Consider the following 6046-nt stretch of genomic DNA (forward strand, 5'->3'; position numbering starts at 1 on the left):
ATGAGTTGTTATGGATGATGGTCCCCAGAAGATGCCTGCAATAACAGGATGCAAAAGGATGAAACAGTTAATGAGAAAAACCCAGCAGTTGGGCCCCAGCACCTGCACCCAGGGGAACTGCAGTGGGCTGTTCCATCACCTGAACACCAGATCCAGTGTCTACTCTCTCTCCCTTGTGCCCACAGGCAGTTTGGGGATCCTGCCACGACCAGCAGGATCATGGCCAGGCAAGAAGAGGGCAGCTGATGATTTTCAAAGTCGTAGTTTGAACCTTGTGCAACCAAATCCACAGACAAGTGTGACAGGTTTTGTTTTACTGAGCACAGTGTCACCTACCACAGCACCTTTCTTCCCATAAAAGCCCCATTCCACAGTCACTTCCCTATGTCCGTGTACAAAGAGAGAAACAGCCCATGAACTGGCTGCCAAAGGTCCACCTTGCCACCAGGTCACCAGGACCATATAAAACCTCAGTCCCTGCTCCTTCATAAAGATTACAAATGAATAAATAAAAATGCAAGAAACAAAGACAAACCCCAGGTCCCTGAGCTCCAACTCCACTAGATGTCCCTCTCAGCCAAGGCACAAGGACTCCTGAAACAGCACTGCCCGGAAGGAGGTTTGGAAGTGGAAAGGAACAGGCTGCAAATCCCAGATCCCTCTGGTGAAGTCCAGAGGAAAGGGAGCCAATGGGAGAAAGCAAGAATGAGTGGGCTGGGAAGGGAAACAAGTGTAGGCAAGATGGAGAACTGAGCCAGGAAGCTCAGAGCAACTGGCCTTGCCTGCAGAGTGCCCATGTGGGGTTCTGTGGTGGAAGAGCAGTTCTGAATCACCCTGAAAAGTTCCATCCCTTAGGAAAAGGTTCAAGAGTTTGCTGAGAGCCACCAGTCCACTTGAGTTTTATTCCCTCATCAGTCTATCAGCAACTCCCTGGATTTCCCTTCTGTGCCTCAGAACTCAGGCATCAGAGAAAACTCCTTTACTTGTTTCATGTGAAAAGAAACAACTTGTCAGACCCCAAAAACTGCATTTCATGTTGATGCAGCACATTTTGGACAACTCACGATTCTGGTAACACAAACCAGCCCCATTTTGTGCTCACTTCTGGTCAGGGCAAAATACCACTGAACTGGGAATGGGAAACTCAAGAGTCCTGTCAAATGATGGCAATGCCAGGGGTTTGTGTAATCCAGCAACAGCTCAGGCTTGTCCCCCTGCAGAGAATACAAGGGGCTGACATTTTTGTCTCATTGCACCCATTTCCTTAGAAATTGTGGGAAAAGTAAAGAGATCAGGGAGCCAAATAAATTCGTCAGGGAAAACTTCAGCCTGGGAACACAAAGAACACAAAAAACAGGGTCAGGGAAGAGGCATCCCAGAGTGTTATGTGTACTGGAATACTTTGGTGGAAGGAAACGCTGCATTCCCTGAAAGTGAACACAGGCAAGGCTGCCCAGAGGTCAGCCCCTGAGTGGGAACAGCTGACTTCAGGAGGCAAGCCATGAGAAAAGCATGTCTCCAGGAGGAATTACAGCTGATGAATCAAAGGAAAACATCCCACATGATTGCTTGGAGAGCCTTTCACACCCCCTAGCTGGGGTAGTCCAGATGGTCCCATGGGTGTGGGCAGTGACAAGTCCAGGCTGGGGGGCTGCCCCTGCACCCTGAGCTGCACAGACAGTCCTGCTTCACCCTTCTCTTTGGATGCCACAGGCTACTCCAGGCAGCTCCACACCCACAGCAGTCTTGGGTGCTTAAAAGGTCCTCTTGGCATAAAAGAGGATTGGGTCTCTTCCTGCTTGACTAATCCCCACTTCCCTGCCTCCTGGCATTCTTGGCTGACCCCAAGCATCAATTCTCACTGTGAGTCCGTATTTCCTCAACTCTCTTGTGGCTCTTACACCAGCAGATCTCCTTAGTGCTCCCAAGACCAGCGCTCACTACCATCCTGGATTGTGTTCTCACATCTATCAACAGGTCTTGCTCACTCCTGCAGGTGAGCGCAGCAATGTTTAGGGGAGCCTTCACTTTCTTATCCAGCACAAGCCTTCAGCCAGTCCAGTGGGGATTGGGAGCCTCCATGTTGCCTGAGAAATGCTAAAGATGGGGAAAAAACCCTCTACAGGCATTTTGGGACCTGTGTTATCTGGGAGACCAGAGCCTTTTACACAGACACCTGTGCCTGCTCACCAGTACAGCAGCAGCTCACACCAGTAACAGTGGCCTGTCCCCTCTACTTATGAGCTCTGAAGAAATTAAGTACATAAAACCCAAAGCAGCTGTACATTATCCCTCACAAACCAGCTGGCTCAGGTTCTCACCTCCTTCCTCCAACCATTTTAGGGCTTGCAAGCAAGAAAGCAACACATTATCTTCGGACTTCAAACCACCACGGGCATTATTGTCCACAGTCCCACCCATGCCAGCAGAAGAATCACTTCACATCCTACTGTCTGCTGTTGATTTGTTTTCCACCCATATTCCCCAGCTTGCTGATGGGGAAATGAGCAGGGGAAAAAAAAGAAGTTAAACCCAGAGCAGCAGCCAGAACTGTAAGCTGACTCTCTCCGTAACTTCCTTCAACAGCTATCACTAGATCTTCCTCTCAGTTACTCAGACTCTTACCAGGGCTGAAGGCTCACTAATTGCTAAATGACTCAGCCCCGCTTCATTTTTGTGCCCAATGACTCCAGTCTAGATTCTGCTTCTAAACTGGGGCTGCACAGGCTGCGAGGGCAGGTCGCCCAAGGCCCAGATCCTGGAGTCACAGGTCAAACCTGATCCCACCTCCTGAGTGCTGCAGCATCACCCAGTGGGACCCACTCAGTGGGAAACACCTTTTCTCCCCTCCAGCCCTCGGGAGACACCAAATAGCCACTATTTACAGCCATGGCAGCTGCCAGAGCTCATGTAAAGCACCTAATCCAATACATGCCAGCAATTATCTGGGGCAGATGACAGATAGCTCGGCAGAAACCCAAGCCTGAGGGAGCAGAGGGGAGGTTCTACACAGATTCGGGAGCATAGACAAAATTGCAGCAAGAGAATTCCAGGGGAGCAAGTTTGCAGCAGCTTCTACTCAATTTGGAGCAGACAAAAAAACCACATGCATGATGAAGTGGAGTTTGCACCAAATCCAGCACTTTCCCTCACAGGGCTCACAACAAAAGACAGTTATGACTGTAGCAACTCCTATAAATTAGCAGCACACTGTCATCCACAGGGAACGTTAAATGCTTGGGCTCAGAGAGCGCCTATCATCACTCCAGCTGTCAGATAGCTCAGCTGTGCCAAGAGAGCAGTTCTGGATTTTGCCTAGGAGATGGAAGGCCCTCACTGTATATCAGTGACCCCACAATCAGGAATGTTCAGTAAATTCCTGTTTTCAAGCACACAAACCTGGTCTCAGGTCTGCGCCTCTTGCAAGTTACCGTGATCTCTGACTTCCGGAGCCGAAGAAGCGGCTACTTGGCGCACAGATGACTGGAGCGGCAGCGGTGCGCTCCGGAGCGCCGCTTCTGCCGAAAGACGCCGGGAAGCGGCACTTGCTTTCGGCCAGCTCCGGAGCTGCGTATTCTGCCTCTCTAGTCGTCTACATCTTAGTGAAGAGCTTTTCCACTCCATTTCTCAAGGAGAAAGTGTGCCAGCACTGCTTACGTCCCGTGAACTTGCCAAGAAATTGGATTTGCTGCACATTCCAAGGACACTGCACTTTCCTGGGCAAGCTGCAAACTGCTGGCAGATGAGCGTGCTCTCTGCCCACTCCTGCCCAGCTCTTGGTAGTAGCAAGCATGTTGCAGCCTGGCAAAGGCAAGAAACCTCGAGAGCTGTCACAGGGTATATGGGCAGATGAGATGCTGAAAAGCAGCAAAGCTGAACAGCCTGCCTCAGCGTCAGTACTGTGCAATTGACTGAAGGCGAAAAACCAAGCAGCAGAGCAGCGGGCTTCTGTGCGCACTGAAGGCAGTTGCAAGAATCCAGCAGCTGCTCCTTGCCAAGCACAGTCAGCTGCCTATGTTCTTGCTTCTTGACAAACTCACCGCTGCCTTTCTTTTCAGCAGCTGCCACCGTGTTCTCTGCATCTGGGAGCCTCTGGGGAGCAGCAACAATTTCCAAGGAGGGATGCATCAGGACTACGTAAAAACCCAGGAAAGCTGTCCTTCCTGGAACACCTTCCATTCGTATGCCAGGAGTGAATTCAACAGGCAGGAGAGCGGCAGCCGCCGTCCTCCAGCAGTCTGCAAGCATCGCATACAAGTCCTCTTCTTTGCAGCTTTGTCCTTCGCCTCTTGCAAGCTACTGCGATCTCCGGCTGCCAGAGCCGAAGAAGCGGCAACTTCGCGCACAGATGACTGGAGCGGCAGCGGTGCGCTCCGGAGCGCCGCTTCTGCCGGAAGGCGCCGGGAAGCGGCACTTGCTTTCGGCCAGCTGCGGAGCTGCGTATTCTGCCTCTCTAGTCGCCTACATCTTAGCGAAGAGCTTTTCCACTCCATTTCTCATGGAGAAAGTCTACCAGCAGTGCTTGCCAAGAAATTGGATTTGCTGCACATTCCAAGGACACTACACATTCCTGGGCAACCTGCAAATTGCTGGCAGATGGCCGTGCTTTCTGCCCACTCCTGCCCAGCTCTTGGTAGTAGCGGGCAGGTTGCAGCCTGGCAAAGGCAAGAAACCTCGAGAGCTGTCACAGAGCAAAAGGGCAGCTAAGATGCTGAAAAGCAGCAAAGCTGAAAAGCCTGTCTCAGCTTCAGTAGTGTGCAATTGACTGAATGCGAAAAACGAAGCAGCAGAGCAGCGGGCTTCTGTGTGCACTGAAATCAATTAGAAAAAGCAGCAGCTGCTCCTTGCCAAGCACAGTCAGCTGCCTATGTTCTTCTTTCTTGACAAATTCACTGCTGCCCATCTTTTCAGCAGCTGCCATCTTGTTCCCTGCATCTGGGAGCCCCAGGGGATGAGCAAGAGTTTCCACGGTAGGATGTATCAGGACTAAGTAAGAACCCAGAAAAATTGTCCTGAGTAATGTAGTGGAAAAACTTTTCAATAATATATAGACGACGTGACAGGCAAAACACGGAGCTCCGGAGCTGGCTGAAAGGAAGTTCTGGTCCCTGTCATCTTTTGGTAGAAGCGGCGCTCCGGAGCGCACCGCTGCCGCTCCAGTCATCTGTGCGCGAAGTAGCCGCTTCTTCACCTCTGGCAGCCAGAGATCGCGGTAGCTTGCAAGAGGAGATGAACGAAGCCAAAATGTAGTGGGCTTGTGTGCATAGCTTGCAGACTGCTGGAAGTCAGTGGCTGCCACTCTCCTGTTTGTTCAATTTGCTGTTAGCATGTGAATGGAAGGTGTTCCAGGACAATTTTTCTGGGTGTTTATTTAGTCCTGATGCATCCGTCCTGGAAATTCTTCCTCCTCCCCTTATGCTCTGAGGTGCAGAGAACCTGATGGCAGCTGCTGAATAGAAGGGGAGCAGGGAGTTTGTCAAGGGACAAGAAGATAGACAGGTGACTGTTCTTGTGAATGAACAACTGCTGGATCTCTGCAATTGCATTCACTGCGCACAGGAGTCCGCTACTCTGTTGCTTCGTTTTTCTCCTTCTGTGAATTGCAAACTACTGAAGCTGAGCCAGGGTGTTCAGCTTTGCTGCTTTTCATCATCTGTGCTCCATTTATGCACTGTGACAGCTCTCGAGATTTTTTGCCTTCGTCAGGCTGGAATATGCCTGCCTCTACGAAGAGCTGGGCAGGAGCAGGCAGAAGTACGGGGTTCGCGCCACCCCTGTGTCACGTCACTGCATCGACACGACTTCCCGCTCATCCTGACATCTTTGCATCTTTGTCCCAACCCCTCCCCTCGCACCCCGCGTCAGAAAAGACCCCAAGCTTTAGTTATTTCACCAGCTGCCTGATCAAAATTTCCCCACCATCCTGCACATCAAAAACACCACCCCGCGGCCTCCACCAGTGTGGTACACCAGAAGAGCACTGTTCGACACACGGGGAGTGTAACGGGCACACCAAAAACACCAGAAATGGACACCATTGACCCCG

Source organism: Vidua macroura, chromosome 22, assembly GCF_024509145.1.
Source record: "Vidua macroura isolate BioBank_ID:100142 chromosome 22, ASM2450914v1, whole genome shotgun sequence".
In the NCBI taxonomy this organism is placed as follows: domain Eukaryota; kingdom Metazoa; phylum Chordata; class Aves; order Passeriformes; family Viduidae; genus Vidua; species Vidua macroura.